The sequence below is a fragment of the Hylaeus anthracinus genome, unplaced genomic scaffold (genome assembly GCF_026225885.1).
Source record: "Hylaeus anthracinus isolate JK02 unplaced genomic scaffold, UHH_iyHylAnth1.0_haploid 4, whole genome shotgun sequence".
Taxonomy (NCBI): Eukaryota; Metazoa; Arthropoda; class Insecta; order Hymenoptera; family Colletidae; genus Hylaeus; species Hylaeus anthracinus.
Genome location: NW_026535289.1, coordinates 7,705,419 through 7,727,196, shown reverse-complemented (window position 1 = coordinate 7,727,196; position 21,778 = coordinate 7,705,419). Strand labels below are relative to the sequence as shown.

The 21,778-nt window shown below is 43.4% G+C and overlaps 1 protein-coding gene across 1 annotated transcript in view; it reads right to left on the bottom strand.

The window, feature by feature from the left end:
• The window catches only part of LOC128894947 (discoidin domain-containing receptor 2-like), a 232,764-nt gene that overhangs the window by 149,912 nt on the left and 61,074 nt on the right, over nucleotides 1–21,778 (bottom strand). Inside the window, exon 3 of the mRNA XM_054157062.1 lies at nucleotides 20,699–20,751. The gene's annotated coding sequence lies outside the window, so the exon portion shown is untranslated. The remainder of the gene's footprint in view (nucleotides 1–20,698; nucleotides 20,752–21,778) is intronic.

Here is a 21,778-nt window from a genome sequence, read left to right as displayed (position 1 = left end):
AATTTCTACTATCTAATAGTTTGTTACTGTCCTTGTTAGATACTCTTAAACAATTGTCTTTTTAAATATATAATTATTAAATATTACCATATCTAAAGTCTTTGAGATATGCAGATTGCTTCTGTCTTCCTCCCGTTCCTTGCATTCCTTAATTAAGTGTTGCACGGTGAAGGTCCTGTGATGCAATGGTTGCAGTTTGATAGTTCCGATTTTTCTAATTAAATATTTATGTGTCGAGTTAGTGTGTCCAATCCTTAATCTTGATAATGTGCTTTGAAGGGTTGTTTGTTCGAGTAAATTAAAGACTGAAATCATCCCTCCAAGAATGAAGATTATTAAATCGTGTTCGACGGGATCGTTTCAGTCTCTTTCGATGATAAAGAACATTTTCTCAAGAAGAGCATCGAATCATAACAAAATCACTGAACTTCAAAACTTCACCCATCCGAAAATTTCAACTTTCTCATGAAGAACTCTTACTGTCTCGTTTCCATTTTCAGAAATAATGTCTCTACTAAATTAAACCCAATCCAGAGGGTCTTACGGTTAAAAGACAGAATACAGCTTATCGCACCTGTCCCCTTTGCGCGAGCTGCCCCCGACGGGCATGTGCATCGACGTGTGCGAATTCGAGCCACGCGGTTCGTCTTTCCGCGTGTGCAGAATGGCGGACGCGAGGTTGTTGCGTGCGGAGAACGCAGACCGATCCACCGCAAGTAATTAGACGATGCGTTTATCGCGCATCAGTTAGCCGCCAGGCGCGCCGTGACGGGCTAACTAGTTATAATCGATTATCGCCCCCTAGAATCGGATTCTTCACAGTTCGTCGGCGTCGTTCGCTGGTCGCGTCTACTCCATCATGCGACGAGCACAGTCGCATGTTCCTCATTCAACGTCGGTCACGTGCGTGCGTTGTACACTTTGTTTCCATGGTGAGCCACTTCGCGCGGTGAACACCCTCTTGTAAAATAAAAAAAAAAATCCTTTGTCCCCTTTTCTCGAAGAGGGGGACAGCGACGCGCTTTGCCGATTCAGTGAATGGAACATCTTTCATGACGTTGAAATTATTCCGGTTGGCTGTAATTGGCGTCGAATCGCCGGCTGAGGGCTTTACGGGAGTTAATCTGCTGTTTTGTATTGTTCGTGGTGCAAGGGATGGAAGAAATGGTCATAACGGCGGTGAGCTTATCGAAATGGGTGGAACATATGGTTTCTCTCGTTTTTCGGACTGGTTTCACTAATTGGAATAAATACTCCGACGCCAGGTCCTTTTCTTTGAGCGTAATATTCACTCGGTACCTCGTTGGACGATGTGATCAAAGGAGGATGCGTTGTGTCGCTTGTGTCGATATTCAAGGTAAGGGGTTGGACTAGAATCGTAGATGGTTATTGCAATACGGTCTTGTTATTTTTAACTATTAAACTGTGAGTGGTCGTTCGATGCTATACTAGACGTTCAAGTCAGGAAATCAATCCATGATAATCAAAAATACGTATCAATATCGAAGATAAAATTGTAATGGAAACGTAGATGGATATCGTACTCAAATATTGAAGCGGTCAAAGAGACCCGTCAGTCATCTGGAAGGGTTCGTTAATTTGAGTATCCGTCCAATAAACGAAAGAATACTTCAAATATTGAATTTTGCGCGTGACCGAGGCCAGTCGCATTTGTTAAGTTGGCCACTCGGCAGCTAGCGGTGCGCGACTGAAATACTAGCCTGGGAGAAAGGAATCTGCCTTTTGCATAGGTGGTTCAATCGATGGAACAGTCACCGAGAAACGAAAGATCCGTGTTTCAATTCCCAGTTCAGCAATCCCGTCAGCCAATTCTTTTTCCTCCTATAGAAACATTGACCAATGCTATTTGGCTACTTGCAACCCTCTCGAAGCTCCCTCTCCTTCTGCGTATCTATTTATCCCTCCAACCGCCTCTACCGAGAAGTTTGTCTCTTCTAAAGAATTAAATTGAAATTAACTTTGTAGACTAGGAATTCGAAGATCCCGCTATCCTATTCAGCTATCCTCTTTGGCCAACCACTACTGTCGATCCAATTTGTGCCGAAAGCAACAAGATGTCCATCGATGTCTACTTTTTTCCTAGTTCCTCCAAACCCTCCACTTTCATTATTTACAAGGAATGGATAGACCATGGGTCACATTTCCTAGGCAGCGGACACTCCCGAGCGGTCAAACGCTCCGTAAAGCGTCCAGGCAGGTGTAACAGCCACCTTCGAGCTGGCTGGACGATCGATACAGTCGGATCGCAATCTTCCTGGGTCACGTTGATTCCGCAAAGCTAAGGCTACCTCGGAAAAAACTTCCCTCGAGAAACCTTTCTTTCTTCCTCCTCGCTTCGGCCACTTGCAGCCACTTGAAAACTGGAAACGAAACGCTCGGCGAAGAGAAACGCGTATTACCTGGAGAGAACATCGCGGCTGTCGGCCAGAACCGAGGGAAACTTCGTTGGAAAAGCAGCGATAAGTATTCCGAAATTGGACGGAACACCGGAGCCAGATTTAACGAGCTTTAACACTTTCCGCGAAGCTGGATGTATGTAGTACGTCGATTAGGGTAAACGCACCCGTAATCGAAGCGTTAAAAACATTTTTATTTTAAATTCTTGTAATACAAAATAATTTTATTTACAAGAACCTAATAGCTTTTCAAGGTACGTGCCCTTATCAATCGAAGTGTGGCTGTTATATCACAATAAAATAATAGTATTCTTAAACTCTTCCCCCACAAAAAGAACATATGAATCCAAAACTTCTAAATCTTTCCAATTATATCAATTTATCTAAATGTCAACTAGTCCGTTATTGATATCTGGTTTACCCGCCTTATCCGCCGCAACTCCTTGCATATTAATCAAAACGCTAATTTTTTTTATCATGTTCCACGTACATCACGTGCCGCAAATTCCGCTTGTCAAATTACTGGGAGCCTCCCCAGGGTTCCTCGTACCTGTCTGCCTCTCGTCAGTCTCTCAGCTTCGAGATTCCGAAGGCACAAAACGCGAGGTCGTCTTTAAGACGCCGCCAGGCACGACTGGGCTCGAACACACAGGGGTGGAAGACGGTAATCTCTCGATATGCGTTGGATGCGCGCACGACGGCCGCAAGGAGCGGGTTCGTAGCTTCGAAGCTTCAAAGGAAACCCCCTCTTTCCTTTGGGCGTTTCGGTGGCTGGCGCTAGTATCGTCGGTTATTAATTTTTATCGAGAAACCATTAGTCCCGCGAGCTTTAACTCATTGCGGCTCCATGTCTAGACACTCTGGTCATCGCGTCTGGTTCTGGACGCTCCAGACGGTCTGGACACGGAAATTTATGAGGAATGATTGGAAACGTAATTGGATTAACCTTGAGGGAAGATAAGGTTGGTGAAAGTGTTCGATGTTAAATGGTGAAGAACCTTCTTCGACTTTTATTACTAAACTCTTTATAAGGTAGAACTCTCTGGGTATTTTTTTGTTCACCTTTTTTGTAAAAAAAAAGTACGAGCGTAGAAATTTAAAAATAGAAAATTCCCGTCCCTTCCTTAGTGGTAACAATGAGTACCTTTATAAAAGATGAACTGGGATATTCATGTAGATGACAACTCGAGCATTGACAATTTTTAGTTCCAATTTAAGAACTACACACGAGGCCCTGGTGTATAAAAAAGGAACGGTGGTTGAAGTCCGTGGATCGTAAAGAAGCGTTCGAGGGGTCGCCAAATCCCTCGCGAGGAAAAGAATCGAGGATTATGCGGAGTCTCGCCGGGGTCCCATTAGATTGAAAGTTTATTAAAATTTACTTACGGCTGCGAAGGGCGAGCGACGGGGGTGATTTGAACCCCTCGTATTGTTTAACTGGAAAGTTTCACCTCCAGCCGGCCGCTCGGCGTGATTAAAGAGCGGCCTCGACGTTGTTCTCGCAATGAAGCTCGCCGCTTCCAGGAAAGATATTGTTCCCAAACTCGAAGGCTTCGTGCAACGCGTATCGACTGCCGGGAGAGCCGGCGCCAGCTCGCGTCACCTTTATGCACGTTGACGTATATAAACTGGCGAGAAAAATAACACGCTTACAGGGGCCAGCCAACGAATGGGCGAACCATTTACGCTAATCGTCGCCTAGTTCCACGGTTTTAGCGGCTCTCTGCGCCCCTTGTTCACCGCGGCAACGCATCGCGACGTAATTGATATTTGCCCTGGTGATTTATGAAATTCTCATGGAACAATTTCGGGCGGTAAATTGGCCACGTATTTTTAAGCGAAACTCGTCGACGCGCAACTATCGTCCACGCCAGAGGTGCACAACATTATCACAATTTTAGAACAGAGTAAAACAAAAAAAGAAATAATGTGATGTGACCTCAGGAAGTATCTTTTATTTATTTAAAGATTTCACTAGTTAAGTTCATAATTGGAATGGAAATACAAATTTTACGTGAAACGAAATATATAGGAGGCAACAAAAATGAAAAAGAAAGATAGAAGGGACGTAACTGGTGGATAATGGGGTACTTATCCTACGGAAATATAAATCTAAATGATGTACATCATTATATTTCTGTAATTACAATTTTCATTTGCTACACTTATGGAATCGTGTTGTATCGTCAAGCTCCAATTTTCCTGCTGCTACGATACCATCGTGAGTCTTTCCCAAATACTTTTTTTTCCTTCAACTTCGTTTTCTAAAAAAGATAAACTTGACGAAAGAGCCGAACTTTGCGCACCACTGGCGCACACGATGTTTCGTGAAAGCAAATACGCGTTTCCGTTCGAAAGCGTTACTCTTTTTTTGTCCTAGGCATCGAAACGTTCGTTTACGCGAAACAAGTTACCGGAAACGCAGAATTCGAGTTGCGGAATTCGAATTCGAACCGCGACCGAATTTTCACGGATTTCAATTCACGCAACACCAACCTACTCCGTGTACGTCGAACTTTTTTGAGAACTCTCGCTGAAATAAATTACCAAAAAATTCTGAAAAAGAATGAAACATTGTGTCAAAATATCCTTTTATACGAGAAAATAAATATCTTTTGACACAGATTTAAAAGAAGTTAACGGTGGGCGCAGACGTTGCAACCAGGCACAGAAATGAATGTCACGATAAACAAGAAAAGTGAAACACACAACGAAGTGAATATTTAATGCAATGCACCACAAAAAGTGTAACGTTTTTCAGTTACGTACCATTCACTAAACAACAGTGGTACCTTTCAATTACCGTACAATTTCAAAGTTTAATAAACGCAGTTGAAAAGATGCACGTTCAATATTTTTAATAAAAGATGATTGTTACTTTACTCGTACTTTCCTCAACTTCCCGTCTTATCCCAGTTTACCCTACAGCGAAAGGAAAGGGAAGCGCCTTCGGGGAGCTCGGGGCTCGTCAGGCATTTTTTCATTTCACGGTAAAAATAGTAGTTACACCTTGTAACGCCGCGTTACAGTCCCTTGAATGTCAACAAAGTTTCCTCCAGCATCGGTATTTCCGCGCAAACTTTCGGCCACGTTTTATGCATAGGTACAAGCCAAGGCAAAATTAGCAGACATTTTTACTGGGGGATACGTAGTCGAGCGGACTACGGGAAACTTCAAGTGCTCAAAAGGTTTCAGAGAAGAAACTCCTCCCTTTCGTTCGACTTCCAAGCCTCGAAACCGCCCCGACACTTGTTAAGTACCGTATTTGAGTTTCAAAGTTGAACTTTACGGTCATTTTTTCTCTCGAGCTCCACCTCCCGGTCTACGCGCGGTCCCAAAGGCAGACGCGTCTTTAATCACTTCGAGTATCGACTTTCGGAGCGATCTCTCTCTACTTCAAACTGTTCCCTCGAACGCAAATAATTACAGGACCCTCGTCGAGCGGCTGTTCCCAAGATCAGCTGGAAAATGAAGTTTAATTGCGAAGAGAGCATTCGAAATATTTGCAACCGACGAGCCGGTGCTTTCCGTTTAATGGACCAACAGAGACGAACCCGTGGCCATTTTTAACTCCCTGTTACGCAAACTGTGTTCGAGTTTCGTGGAAAATTGTGTCGCGGGGCCATCGATGAAACGAGAATGAGGCACGGATGGTTGATATCTGATGACTTTTTAAATGAATTTAAATTTATTTATAAATTATGGGATAAATGTTTTAAAATTGAAGGGATGTATATATCTTATTTGATTTCAGTCATTCCAATATATTCAGACCTGTACCATGGACTTTCCAGACAAACCAATATTATTTATGAAGATGTTGAATGTAATAACAAATATCAAGTAACACGACCCGATTACAGACGGTCAACAACCCCTGACGTTGCCAATTTTAAACAAGACAACCCATTCTTGCCTCAGAGCCATCTAATAAAGATTGCACAAATTTCCCCCAACTTTCCACTGTTTCCATATCTATCAACTGTTTCGAACTCGACCCGTTTCTAAAATCCGTCTTCAGCTAAACGGGAACGATCTTCGTCGCTGAAATTCGCTTCAAACTTTATCGCCCATCGCGACGAACGTTCCGCCCCCTCTTTCCATGACAGCTATCGCGCGATTCAGCGCAAATTTCACGCGCAATTAAGAGCAGCAGTTCGCAGAATACAAATCGCTTATTTGGCGTTTCAAGTTCGGCATGGATAGAGGGATCCACTCGCGAACGACCGACAAGTGCACTTGATTCGAGGTTATCCCATAGATACGTCCAACTTCTTTATTGTCATGCGAGCTCGTGGAATTGACGATTTTTAAAGCCCCTGCCGCGGCGAGAAAACCGATCCGTCAGCCACAAAATCCATCCACCAATGCGGTTAACTACTTTCCCCGAATCGAGCTGTGACGCTCGAGCTATATACGGGGTGTTTTGGTGAATTCGATACCAGGACTATTGTTTGGTTAAAGCCTGTGCCACGTTCTATTTTGGCTGTTTTAATTGTGTGACTTTTATCATCGATTAAAATTCCTTAAAAATACCTTGAACCATTATTTTCTACCACTTTTTCCACCACTATTCTAAATTCATGCCGATGAATAAACGAAGTTACATTGATTTTTCAATTCACCGAAAAGATATTCCCGAATATTTCAAACATCGAGGCGATAATTCTTTAATTATGATCAGCGTTAATTTTCGATGACACCACGGTTGCAAACGAGTCAGTTCGTGTACGTGCTCAGCGACAGGTAACCAGTGGACAGAAAAATGGCGTTGGAACATTGTCGCAGCGGCACGACACGTAATTTATGTATACCGTGTCTCGACGTTGCGATAATGAAAGTGCCGCGATGCGGATTAATTAACTCGCTGTAACGGAAAAAAGGGGGACTCGTGAAATCCGATTCCCGTTGGATCGATTTCGACGAGAGTCACCTCCCTTCTTGTTTCTCTTTTTGCACGAGATCGAGGAATTATCGTTCGTTAATCCCAATGTTTCATTATCGTTTAATGTTCCGCGATCTTGTTTTCGCGTTTATTTTAAACGCTGGACTGCTTTAATCAACACATCGTCTGACAAGGTATCGAAGAATTATTTCTCTCGAGGGTACGACACGGGTGACCCGAATGCGAGGGGCATAATGAACTCTTAATGCATAAATGCATGTATGCATTTCAGAAACTGAGCACAGACTACGGTGATTTAATTCTTCTTCGATATACAATCTTTATAACCTGGAGTCCTTTAATCTTCCACTCTTTGACTCCCAGCCGCTTTGACTCCACTTCCCGGGCTCACTCTGTCGAATATCTTGGCCAGACACCTCTTTGCCACCCCTTTACTTGTTATTTCTCTGCGTGATGGGCGCAATGTATACACGTAAACTCGTTGCTTGAATATTCACAGTGGTTTTTAGTGAGCGTCGTATTATTCGACGACTTTAGTTTTTGTTTCGAGCAGTCAATGCTCAAGCACTCTATACAAAATTATTTTATATACGACTTTTATCATTTTATACATTTTCTATATCGACCTTATTCAGAAGCCTTGGAAGTAAAATATCCTTATGTAATCCTTTCAAATACAGCGACTTCAATCAAAATTGTATTCTCTTTGCAGGACAGTCCTTTATGTTACGTATTTTGAAAATTCGCAGTGTCGACGAGCATTCCGCGTTTAGGAACAGCGTCAAAGCGTGGTACGCGCTAGGATGGTGGTTGCAGCATAGTAAACAATAACTTCGGAAAGGAGCAGCAAACTGCTAACGTAAACGGCGAACTTTTGCCGACAATAATAATATTTCTTCGGCGTGTATACAGAGAGGCGTATGTACAGGCTTCTAAAGTCTCTCATTACCGCGGGGTTCGGGTTGCAGGATTGTACGGGCGTCGCGGCGCGCGCTAGTTTCCCCAATCGTGAAGGAACTCCTTATGTCTCAAACGCTACACACTCGTTTCCGCGACGCCACGAGCCTTCAGGTTCATCCGTTGTGGCAGCCTGAATTCAGCGTAACTAACCTAACTCAATTGCCTGGCGCACTGGGTCATATCGACAAATTCAAGTTACTTGTGCCTGCGACGCGACGCCGACGCCGCGGCGCGTTCTCCAATTAAGCGATTCCCGTCTGCCAACCAGCCGTCTCCCTTTCTCCTTCCCTCACTAGATTAAGGTAGAATCGCAATGAGTAGAGACTCCGCTGCAGAAATCCTTTACGACGCCTGTTCTACTTTGAATTCGAGCCTTGTTATCCACCTACGTAAACACCGGGTTGAATAATAATTATTTGGGTCGGCCGCGGAAGTTATTGCCCACGTACCGTTTCCTATAACGACGTCTTCCGAGAACCATATTCAGGATTCGGGACAATGATATTCGCTGGAGTAATTGTATTTCGTGAAAAAAAATATTTGAATAGGTTGGTTGAGATATTCAAGCGAGTTGTGCCACAAGTCATCGACCCTATAATTTGGAGGCTAGTTGGTAGTGTGTCAGAAATTAATTAGACCTGGCGTCTACAATTAAGAACACTAAATTACCCACAAAACTGACACTATCGTCCAGGACGAATTTCCTCGTTTGTGCACACGAAGAAAGACCAGTTTTCCTCGAAAACTACACTATTAGGAATTTTTAATATTTTTTCCATACTAATTTTAGTCCAAATTAACTCTAAAAATTAAATTACATTAGTACGGGAACAAAAATGATGTAATGTCGCCAGGTGGAACGTATTCTCCGATTCAACAAGTTTGGATAACACTGCTCCAGCTGGAGGAAACCCGACGCTCCGCGAGAAGTCCCGTCTACTTGCGGATTCTTTGAGTCGACGATTACTCTCCGAATGAAACCGAGAGCTTCGAGGTCCATTTGACCGAAACACAAATTTTTATCTCGACATCTTTAACGTCTCCCTTCCATTACATCGGAACCGTTGTCGCTGGGCCTGGTGAATTACAAACGTAATTCCGTGAAACCGCTCCAGCGTCCCGTTAAAATTCTCCTTCGGCCGGTGGTTTGTTATTCCAGTGTGGAAATTCCATCGGCGAAGCAATTAAATTCTAAAGCGAAGGTCCTAATGAATCGGGCTTTTTTAATTACAAAGGACGAGCGTGGAATAAATTGTAACGTAGCTGGAGAGGGGGTATACCCGCCTTGTCGTCTTACGGTGGCTCGTACGTCGTCGCGCTGACGGTAAACGTTTCTGCGAGGCAAAACGCAGTCGCATTCCAGGACAGTGATTTTAACAGCGTCGTTTCCCGAAACGTTAGGATTACTCTCGCCAGCACCGTCGCAGTTTAACGGCCCTCAGGTTCGAAAGTAATTAGGTTAATTCCGTTAAAAGCTTGCGTGGTACGCCCAAAATTTTCGGAAGGCGAAACGTCGCTTTCGTTTCGATAATTGAAATGGATGATACGTTCAGTGCATTTTTGTGGACACACGATTTGAGAGATGGGCAACTTGATTGCCTCATAAAATATGATGAATTTATGATGAAAACGTCAAGTTTACGTCTTCTACCAATAAAACCATTCTTTGGTTTCCAACTGTTCCTAGAAAGAATTCAAAGTCGATTAATCGTTTCGAAATGGACCTTCCTGGCGTACGTGAGGGAAAACGGAGTTGGTCGAAGTAAAAGTCAAAGGAGGCAAGCGAGTTACCAATGTCACGAAACCACTCGTGCTCACCGACCACTTCCTGTCGCATTAAGACCGACCAGGTACGTAAGTTTTTCAATTTTCGGCCCTCTAAACTCGAAAACGACCATGTTATCATCGAGAACCGCGTGCCAACCGCGGCTAGGGGGACACGTAACCACGTCACGCTAATACGGGAGTTCCGCGAGCGCGCGCGGAACGCCGTCTGTAATTAGTTTCGCCATTAAGCGACTTTGAAGTTTACTGCGATGATAAGCTTTGCTCGCGCTGACCACGAGTGGAATTTTTCCTGTAAAATTCGCGAAACTTTTGATCGATACGAGATAATCTAGAAATTCTTGCTGGAGCTCGTAGAGGAATACTTCTACGTATGGGATGTGAGGTCTCAGAAGAGTCAATAGTTTCTGATTCTTTAACTCTCAACTTCATCTTATTGTAGTTTAAATGAAAAATAAGGTACAGAGATTCGAATCCACGATGTTCAGATTCACAATCGACCGCTTTTCGTACACGACCAATCCTCCACCCTAAGTTTCGTGTTGTCGTTTGACTCCTTATTCTTGGGTATGGGAGGCGTGGATACTACAATATTTTTACCTGTAAAGGTTGCTTACATCTGAATTTAAAACATTCTTCATCAAATAACGGGTACAATGTTCTCAACTTAGAGTTTTGATCAAGGTAAGTCCATTCCAAGCGTCGTGTACCCAATACGACTGGTTTCTATGGTGTTCCAACCTACCCCTGACGTAGTCTACCCCGAGTTGTGTTCAATAAGATCCGCGTTACAAAAAAGAAATTCGTCAGGAAGAGAGCTAGCGTCGCGGCGCGCCGCAACCGCGGTCCGTTTAAAATGATTTATTTCGCATGGGGTCGGAAATAGAATTTTCAAAACTAATGGAAAGTACTGTAACGAGGAAATATAATGCATCGGGAGTAGCTACCCCCCGCGAAATTGCTTCTTATGAAAACTTGTTCGACGAAGTCGTTCGCCCACGGTCGAGGAAAATTGCTGGTTGTGCAAAGAAGATTGCCACGGCGGCCGAAGGGGGAGGAAAAAGATAAGGCCGCGGCGGGGTCCAGGGGGACGGAAGGGCGGCAGGGATCGGCCGAATAATATTGCGGCGGAGAGCGTGTTTACTCGTCGAGAAGTTTTGGAGCAGACGGCTGGTTGGTTCGTTACGGCCGCAACTCCACTTACAAGTAATTAGACTAACAAGCACGAAGCCTCCGGACGCGAATTTCGACAGGAAATTCAGTCACCGGCTTGTCGGTATTCGCATCAAGTTCGGGGTCGTTCATTTTCTTCATTGTTCTGCCAGGTTTTTCGGAAAGAGCTCGGCAAGATTGCGTTGCCACCGGGTCGGATTGAAAATATCAGCTTGAGTAACGACGTTCCCTCGCGAGGGGAAACTCGAATGGTAATTACTTTTGCTGTTAAAAAATTCATAGTGATCGATATTCGTACGTGTCACGACTAGACGCAGTCTTTCGTTCCATTGATTATCGCGTTTAGTCTGGTGCGTGCAAAATGCAATGCACCTATACACATTAATACATACGTGATTTAAATGCTAAAATCATGAGATTTTAGAGGCTTGTACTATGAATAAACGAGGATTTTATAACAACAATCCAGTTCGAACAAGCGTATTATACGTATTTCCATGACTGGTTCATGACTTGGGTATTTCCACCCAATTGAGTCAAAAAATTGTACAAAATATTAAGAATAAGCAAAACAAATTCTTTATCTTTGATCATCTTACAAATAAGAGTAGTAGTGAAGGATACACGTCTGATGTTCTTTAGAAGTATCACGAAGCAACCTTGAACCCCAGGAGAATTATAGGAAGAAAAGCTGCCGCTTCGTTGATGTATCCTCCAAATCAGACCACGAGAATCATGGTATGCGCGCGTGTTTATCTTATATTGCACTTGTAGTGGCAGAAAGGGTAACATAATAATGTGGTAAAACGCAGGAACGTGTAGCGTTGCGCCTCGAGCGATTTGTAAAATTTATCTTGCCACGACGAGCCAGAGTCGGTGAGATAGTAGCGAGGGGAATCTAGGCTACCCCGCTCATGGGGGTGATTGCATCGCGGGGAAAGTCCGCGTTGCCAAAAGCAAGAACGCCTCTACGTAACCATCGAGCCACATTATTAGCGAGTTTCTCCGCTACCCTGCAGTATATTTCGCAAATTTAGGGCTTCGATACTCATACAGTACCCAAAGATACTTTCTACCCTTGTATTATCATGTCGTGGCAGCGTTGGCATCACTTTTCTTCTTCCTAAGTGCGGTCTTCCGAAATCGATATCGACGAACTCTATCACTGGAAAAAGAATACTCGCTCTGTAATCGTATCGAGTTTTTCATTTGGACCCTCGTCTAAATATTCCACGTGCTTGTACGTACTTAGAATCCATTCACTCTTCAACGCTGTTCCCTCGCAATCGATGCCAAAGTGGAAACATCCACTCGATTCTCCATCACACTTTCCAAAACACTTGTCACTCTCGATCGACGATCACGATTCGCGATGCGCAAATGTTTCTCGCTCCTACACGGCACTTCTGTTGGAACATTTTTCACGTGTTCATTCGTTGGCCACGCTCTACGCGGAAATAGTTTTCTGGATACAGCGTGACTTCCATCCTGCTCGCGTTGTTTCCAGGATTTTTCGTGTTCACGTTCGTTTCCGCGAATGACACTCCGCAGAGGTTTACGTTACTACGTGCAAAGGATGTCCGGAAGAGATGGCTGCGATGGCTACGTCCAGACCACCTAATAATCGGCCGAGAGATGTCTCCCAGCGAGGCACGATCCTGTTGTCGTCCGATGGGGTCGGTATTATTCCCCGAGGTGGTATCGGCCAGAAGGAATCAGCACGATCTCGGTGAACGACCTCACGATGTGTACATAGAATAGCCACGGAGAAGACCATTCCGGATTACGTTCCGAAGATCGCCGATTTTGATCGCCGTGTCTACTCGTGCGGACTCGATCCCGGGGAACCGGCATTCGGCTCGTGCAAATCTTGCCTGGCGCATTCGGTCTCTCCTGGCATCGATTGTTTTCGCTGTTACGCGTCGCATCCGCGAAACAAATATTTATTTTGCGAGGGATCCGTCCCCGTCTAGGATATACGAGACGTGGATGTATTGAGAAACCGCAGCGCCGCCCCAGGGACTCCTTATGTCCCCATAGATATTTTCTATGTAACCACGCGTGTACTAGGTCGATTTATATATTTTTACGTTCGGGTTTCAATCGTGGAGTAATAAATACATGGAACACAAAGTCCACGGAATGAAACAGAGAGATTCGGCGAGGAGGTCAAAACAAATGAAGACAGATCAATGCGGGCTATAGTGGTGGAAATTTATCGTATACAAATGAAAATAAACTAATATTGATCGTCTAACGAAATTAATACTTCGAATAAACTGAACGCAGCTGTCAAGACAAATTGTAGAAATAGAAGTGTTACTGTGAAAGGTGTTCTTTGTGTTAAACAGAGAATAAGTAGAAATAGGTATAGAGTTGATCTTAAAAGCATAGAGATTATAAAAATGTGCGAAAATGAAACTGGCATTGATAACTCTCGCAAGGATCTCACATCACAATCAAGTGAGGATACTTACCACTGATACGGTTAAAAAAATATCACTGCTCGTGCGACTAGAAAGAGCGTTTCACGGTGACGACACGTCGCGTCATCAAAATCCTTCCACCTCCGCTACGTTATATAGGTTATGCCCGTTGTCTCGTTGAATGCCATAAAATATGCAAGACCGTCTAAGCCCGGTGAAAGGTACGAGAATACTCGAGGTCATAAAGTTCCGAAGAGTCTCGAAGGAACTTGGAATGGTAGATACTCGAACCTCGGAGTGCACGAAGTTAGCCTGATAACCGTAATACGAAATCGGTTCGACAACGGCGAGCTTCACAGGCTCTCAAAAAGACAGCGTTTGATCGTAACATCGTCGAGCACGAGACCCGGGAAGTCTCATTCGCTTTCCGGGCCCGTAAAACATACGGTCATTTCGACGACGGAAAAGATTGACGAGCTATCAACAATCTCAACTATCTTTTCGAGGCGATTCCATGTCGGGACGAAGTATCTGCAATTTATCTCGCGTCCATCGAGAGATTTAAGCCGTAAAACGTTTCTGGAATACATACGATAGACACCGGCGATGGATTCCCTGACCGAGATCGAACGTGTGGGTGAGTGAGATATCGTCGCAGGTAGTGTCTGGCCAAACTGTGTTGACCGCGGAAATTTTTTTCAGAACGTAACGCGTCATTTTTTATTAATGTGAAAGGAAAATGGTACAAGTTGAAAGTAATGGCAATGCTCGATCTTAAAATGTTGAAATTGATTATTAATGATGTGACTGAATTATAGAATTATATGGTTCAAACCCTTAAAGTTTGAGAATACCCAGATAGTAATTCATCGAATATACCAATGAGATCTTACGCAAAAAAGAAAACACTGATTAATTTCAGGGGAATTTCTTCCTTCCTCAACTGTTCGACTCTCAGAAACGGTTCCTTTGTGAATTTAAAATGTCAGATTTGCAGAAAAATTTGCGGCGACTAATCGAATTGAAAGGAAAATTTCCATAAAGTCCGCGAAAATTCCTCAGAGTGGGTACAGAATCGAATTCAGGCCAACCTGAACGATACAAGAGAGCGCGCGGCACGCCGCGAATATCATCAAGAATTCTTAATTTATTCTACCGTCGTCGTAGTGACGTTATAGCGAGCGGGGGCATTTCAACCACGTCGGCAGGCTTTCCTCAAAGAAAGCAAAACGGGCTTTTAATCCTTGCATTCCGAAGCCAGGCGGCTTTAAGCATGTAGCCAGCGCCTGCAAGCTCGAGACAATGCCACCGAGTCATATCGTCGGGCGCTGTATTCGAAACGCTTTCGACGAACGGAAGGCCGAGAGAAGAAGAGACTCGACACGCAATAAGACGATTACGGCTTAGCTTAACGGCTTTCACGCTAAAATCTTACGCGCCCGCACTCGTCGTCTATACCTCCTCCGCGCCAATTCCAAAACGGCATTACGTGCAATTGAATTATTTAGTGGATCGTTACACACGAAACGGTTCGCTTTTCGCGTTCCACCGTAAACACAGAAAAGCCTCTGTGATCAAAGTATTCACTGTTTCGTTCAAGGGAATTTTGTTAACGAGTTGGCAGCCCTTTGAATCCGGCCCGGCCCAGAACGCTCGCGTATTCTATGGTCACCGACCGCCAGGAGCGTAAACGGCAAATGCTGGTGGACGAATCGTAAACCAAAGCCAGATGACGATCGAATGACCGAAAATCATTTGATGATAGGATGATTTATCTGCGGGGTTGCGTGAGATCAAGATAAGTTTCATAGGTTAAGGATTAAAAATAGGAGTTGAAAATAATACGAAATTCACAGATAATCCTGTAATAAAAATACACAATTATTTGCTTACAGTATCAGAATCAGTGCTTGCAATTTACAGCAGTAGAATATTAGAGATACCAGTTTCTAATTGTGACATCTGCGGTTTCTACTTGTCCCATTTTGAACTCGATTTAACAATACGCCTAGCAATTAAATACAATCAAAAGAGATTAAAGCAAGCAATCAAAGAAAGCAAAATAAATAACCCTCGGAGTACTTCAAGGGTTTTTCTTTGAACTTTGTAGCTAGAAATTACAGCTCACGCGAATTTATAATCCGCGTACCTTCGCGTTCCGCGAGGGCGATATCGCTGGCAAAATGTTCATCCATTTTTTGCTCCACTAAACACCATCGGTCATTCACGCAACCAAGTGGAAACGGATGCGCCGCAAAGCTGTGTAATCCTCACGCGGCCCACATTTGTCAATACGCCATTAAATATTTCCTCACGGTATGGTATTTATCCCGCAGCCGCTGTTACATACATATGTATACACGCGGTATCTGCATATTTCACCTGCGCCAAAGGTTACTTTCATGCCGTAGCGTTTACTAGATCGCGAGTGGCCACCGAATCCCTCGAATTATCACGCAACTCTGCGATCCCCTCTATATTCACAAATATCACCGATAATAAATGACAAGGAAGTATCGTAAGTCAGGAATATTAACTCTTTCCACTCGAGAGGTAGCTCTCAGTCACCATTAGGTTTTACGCAGGAAATCTACCAGCAATAATTAATTTCTTTGGAACTCGAAGTGTCAATAAAATGACAATCGGGTTACATTTTCGAAGTCGATCTAAAGTTAGAATTCGTGGTAATAGAATGCTAAGAAAGCATCTCGAGTTCCTGGTAGATTCCAGAAAAAAAGGCATCGAGTGGTAAGGATTAAAATTGAATGAAGAATGGTTTGTAGCAATGGGAACTATTTTTCATAGTAACAATCCGCCAAATATTAGCGGCTTGCGTGAACGAAGTTGGATGAGGTTAACAGAGCCGATCGGGGAAGTCGGTCAAGTACTCCCACGCTGTTCGTATTTGCGGTCAGAGAGGGGAATCGTCATCGAGGGGCAAACGAATGGGGGCAGATTCCCACGAGAAAACCAAACCCTGGCCACGGGCTTATCATTTCTGATAACAACCCGTCGAAACGAACGATCCCGTCAGGATTTTCATCGAGAAACAACGCGTCCAATCGTTTGCTTCAACGAAGTAACAGCCACGAGGGGCAGGTCCTTGTTTCGATACCACCAAAGATCTTACGAACATTTATTATTCTACCATTCAATATTATGAAGGCTCTGGGATGATTTGTTAGGAAATTTTAGACAGGTGATTAATACGAAGTTACACTTGTATTGATTAATCTGAACGGAGCTATAGAATTCTTATAGGATCAGTTACAATAATATTGTACAGTGCTTCACAAAAGATGTACACTTTTCTGTATTTTTAATTTATACAGACAGTCCTATAAGTATTTGTACCCTGCACGTCTATCGAAGAAATTTGTTTAAATTAAATGATAGGTTTTGTGTTTCCCAATAAATGTTTCATTATTAATATATACATGTGCAATGTTTATTCATGTATATATTTATAATGTAAAAATTTATTTGGAATCGTCGAGACTATGATTTAATTTAGACAAATGTCTTCAATAGACATAAAAAAAAGGTACGAATACTTATGGGACTGACCCTATTTATATCATGCCTAGATAATCCAAAGTATTTTATACAATTTGCTACGTTTGTCATTTAAATTTCAGAATTATAGCATCGCTCGAAAGGGTCACGTACATAGTAAAAAATAATTTTTCTGTAATAAACAAAACTACTGGACCTGTAATAATTTAGAGTGAGTCACTTTCACTTTCCAGTTCCATCATCGCGACCCATTTCGATGGCAGCCACGGAAGGAGGATCGTTTCCACGCGCTACCGCGATTCGACCGTATTTCTTCGGTTCCTCCAACCACGCCCTACGTTTCCATCGGAGAAAACCAGGAAAACGGATACGGACCGACGATTTATACGGTCAAGATTGCGTATCACTGCGGCCGCGAGAAATCCTGAGAACTTCGCAGTACGCGGTTCCAATACAAAGAAGTCACTGTCCGAAGAAATGGCACTCCACTGTACGGGCTTTCTGGAAACGGAAAGTCAATAGCTCGGACCGTGGTTATCCGACATTTCGATCGGAAACTTTCCTACAGGGCGATCGAAAGAGTTTCCAGAGAAGCGAAAACTCGACGCTCACGTAGCCAATTCAACGCCACGAATGCTTGGCTCCATGGTGCTTGAATTGGAATCGAAACTTATGCGTGAACGTCTGAATTATTGGCAAAAAAGTGGATTAAAGAACAGAGGAAACGGACTGGAATTGTTTCTGATTTTTAAATTTCGAATTAATATTTATGAAGAGCATACTTTATGACGAAAGTTGAGGTTCATTCATAATTTTTATTTCAAAAGACGAAGTACTTGCATCGAAATGAAAATCAATCCGCTTTTAATGTGGTTTAATGAAGTACTATTTCTTTCTCCAAACAATATCCTTGTTTTCATTTCTATTGGTTCAATCCTCACACAAAAAATTCAAGAGATCCTTTGTAAATCAGAACTTCATCACCAATTCACATTATGAATTTTATTAACAGGATCTGCCCCGATAGAGGGGTTGAAAGTAGCTGTTATCTGATTAAACACCTGTTCATGAAATTCACTCTACAAGATTACAAATGTGCCTATTACTGGCAGAGGTCAAACATTAAATTTCATTAGAACTTGGACTCCGCTGCAACCCTTAGACTTATAGGTCCGATACTTCACTAAGTGCGATAATTACTGACCCGCAGGAAAGTCAAAGTCGATCGTACAGATGCCTCGAGAAACGTTCTTTACAGCGTTCCTTGCAACTGTTTGTAATTTACTCCGCTGGTGGAACAACGGCCCGTGAATAGGGTAGTCGTTAACGGTATCACCTTAAATTAATGCGTTTCCATTAGCCCCAAAGATCGTGCATTAGTCAGTCGATTCGATGAAGCGTGGGTGAGAGCGCTCAAAGGATTTTTTCCCTTCTAGTCGACCCTCTTCTGTAAAGAACTTCCGTAATTCGCTTACGCATTTGCAATGGACTTATCCTTGCTCTCGATTTCGCGAACATCCGTGTATATCCAGACGATCGACCCGATCTTGAGGAGGATCTAAAAGGCGAGCAGGCTGAGAGGGGATAGAGGGTAGATGAAACTGAAGCATTTAATCGGCTTGTATTCTCTCCCTTCTCGCATGGGATGCGATAGAAGCTGATATTCTCGTTGCAGCATCGCAGTCTCGTTCCAGCGAACACCACTTCCATTGCCACTATTTTAGCTACGTTCGAAAATGTTTCACTTGTTCCAAACACGCTTTTCCAGCTCCACGCGGAATTTTCGTTGAGGGCTGTCGAGTTCAAAGTAGACCCTTGCAGAAGTCATCTTCGCAATTTTTATTCAAACGTGGTAATTACCTTGTCGTTTTAACCCTTTTAAACCTGGCGTCCAAAAGTGAGGACATAAAATTGAAAAATTATCGACACTATCGTTTAGGGCGAATGCCCTTATTTGTGCACATATAGGAAGATCAGTTTTCCTCGAAAACTACACTATTAGGATTTAAAACAAATTTTTCCCATGAATTCTAATTTTAGTCCAAGTTAACCCTAAAAATTAAATTCCATTAGTACAAAAAAAAAATAATTCAGTGTGCTTTAATAAACCTTTGAGCAAAATAATGAGGTACCTCTACTATTGCAAATAAAGAATGTATCGGTACACCGTTACAGAGTAAAGTGAAATGAATTTCTGACTATTTCCTTTCCATGTACAATTACAATTCTTGATATGCCATCGAGCGATCGCAATGGCAACTTCGACGAGGAAAGAAGTGGACGCGTACACGGGTTTCTATTGCCGCGTGTGCGGGGAAAGAAAGCGGAAGAATGACAATGAAACACACTGCGAGTGGAGGGTCGGTATTCCGAAGCTTCCACGTACTCTGAAAGGCCACTTCTGACCTCTTCAGGGACGCGAAGTTGCCTCGACTAATGCACGGTAATCGCACGGTAGCTGACGAATACTCCACAGACTTGACCCCCTCGACGACATGAATGATTCAGCGAGCGAACTGAGGGCGTAGGGTCATTATTGTTATATAAAGGGGAATGAATTTTACACGAAACGGGACAGAGAGAGAGCGAGCGTACATTGACTGGCAGCGTTTACTGTTCGGTCGTGTTGAAATTGGATTAATCAGAACGATGAAAAAGAGGGCTGGCTCGACGACACGATAGAATAAAATTTATTACTATTGGCCGTTCGATAATGCACTTCAGGCGAAGATAAAACCTTCGGAATTCGATTAAGAATATAGTTTAAAGGCGGAAGAACAAAGATGAGGTAGCAAGAGGGCGGACGGGGTTGGGTGGCGCGGAATTGTCTGAATTATCGTGGTCGTTCGTCGTTGCCTAAAGCAGCCCTTTCTTCTCGTTTTATGAAATTCCTGTCATAAGTCTCTTAGGTAAGTTGATTGGATTGGTCGCTCGCAGCAGCCGCATCTCGTAACCCCGTTTTCGAACGAGAAAAGCGACCGGGATTTATAGTACGAGCCACCGTATATTGATGCCGCAGCTTAGATTTCGATTTGGACGGAGCTTTAGGCGAGCGTCGAATGGCGCCAATTTTCACAGGGCTCGTGAAACTTCGAATGTACAGGATGGATGAAACTTTATGAAATTCATGAGAAAGGTTCGTGCAGCAGGCGGATCCGGGAGCTGGCTCGATGGGGACACTACCCTGGAAATCGTCGCAGTCGAAAGCAAGAAAGTTTCACGGATTTTTGCGACAGTCGCGAGTCTTTGACTCGGCTTAACGGTTTTTAAGCTCAACCGAGGGAAAAACTCCGTTCTCATCGATCCCCGTGCGTAGCGTGTTCATGCGAGCTATGTGAATCTGGCACCCGACTTTTAAAAAAATTAAATTTTTGTACGGAAAATTATAGTATTTCGTTTGTACTTGATCGTACCGACAATAGTTGCGTTTGTATCTTCATCAATTAATAAATAAACAAAATTTTTTAAATGACCAGCACCCGACATTGGAAAAGGGAGAGGAACAAAGTACTCACCCGATTGCTACGCGTCGAATGTCTCACAGCATCTTTGGCTGCTTCTTGGAAACCTAGAAACATGTGCAGTGTTAGATTTTTCTTAATAATAAGGAATGTTGTGAGATTCAGATGGAGTTAGGTCTAGTTCATCAGGAACGACGCGACAAGTCCATCGAAAAATTCGAGACAGAGGAAAATGATTTCGTATTGATTCCCATCCAGGAGAATGTAGGGTTCAGAACGTTTCTCTACGTATTTTTGCATTTGAGGGTGGTCGGACAGTCGATACCCTTCTTTATCATTTTTAAGGCCGAGCAGCGGTCGTGGCGGAGGCGTCCGTATATTTATTTATCCGAGCGCCCAGGCAATAAAACACAGGACTGCAGCGCGTATCCTGTCGCATCGTTGTTTTCCCGTGTCTAGCGATATTTCGTTTAGGAATTCGTAGACAATGGCGGCTGGAAGCGTAAGGCGAGGCGCGTATAACGCGTGCAGAGGTATGTCTGATTTAATACGAAAACGGAGCGAGATTCTAGCCCGCGACGGGCTAGAAATTTGACGGAGACACCGACAAACTATTCGCAGTAGATTCATCGAGAAACTTCAAGAAGCCGAAGGCCCCTTCGTCTGTCTACCTCCAGTTCGCTCGAGTTGTACGATTTAATAATGAATTTATTCGAGAACGTTGTGTATCTTCGCGCTTCTGGTTGCATAATCAACGACTCCAAACCATGGCGAGAGATTCTATCGAGGAAAAACTAATTCATCCTGACTTCTACAATCCAGCAACGTCGAGTCGTCCTGGGGTAGAGTTTAATCCGTCAAACACTAACGAATTCCATCCAATGATCGTGGGCGAGAGCTGAGGGAATAGACGGATATCGAGTCGTCGTTGCAAATTTAATAATAGAAAAAGTTTCCAGTACTAGAAATTTAACAAGGCACCCTGACTCTGGACGTTTCGTCGAATCGGTTTCGAAAGTTTCTCTTGTGACGTTGCTCGGAGTCCGGCATTCAACTCGGAGATCAGTGCAATCTCAGCTAAAGGGGATTCCATAGGGAATCGATATGTGAATGTCTGTTAGAGGCTGGAGAGCT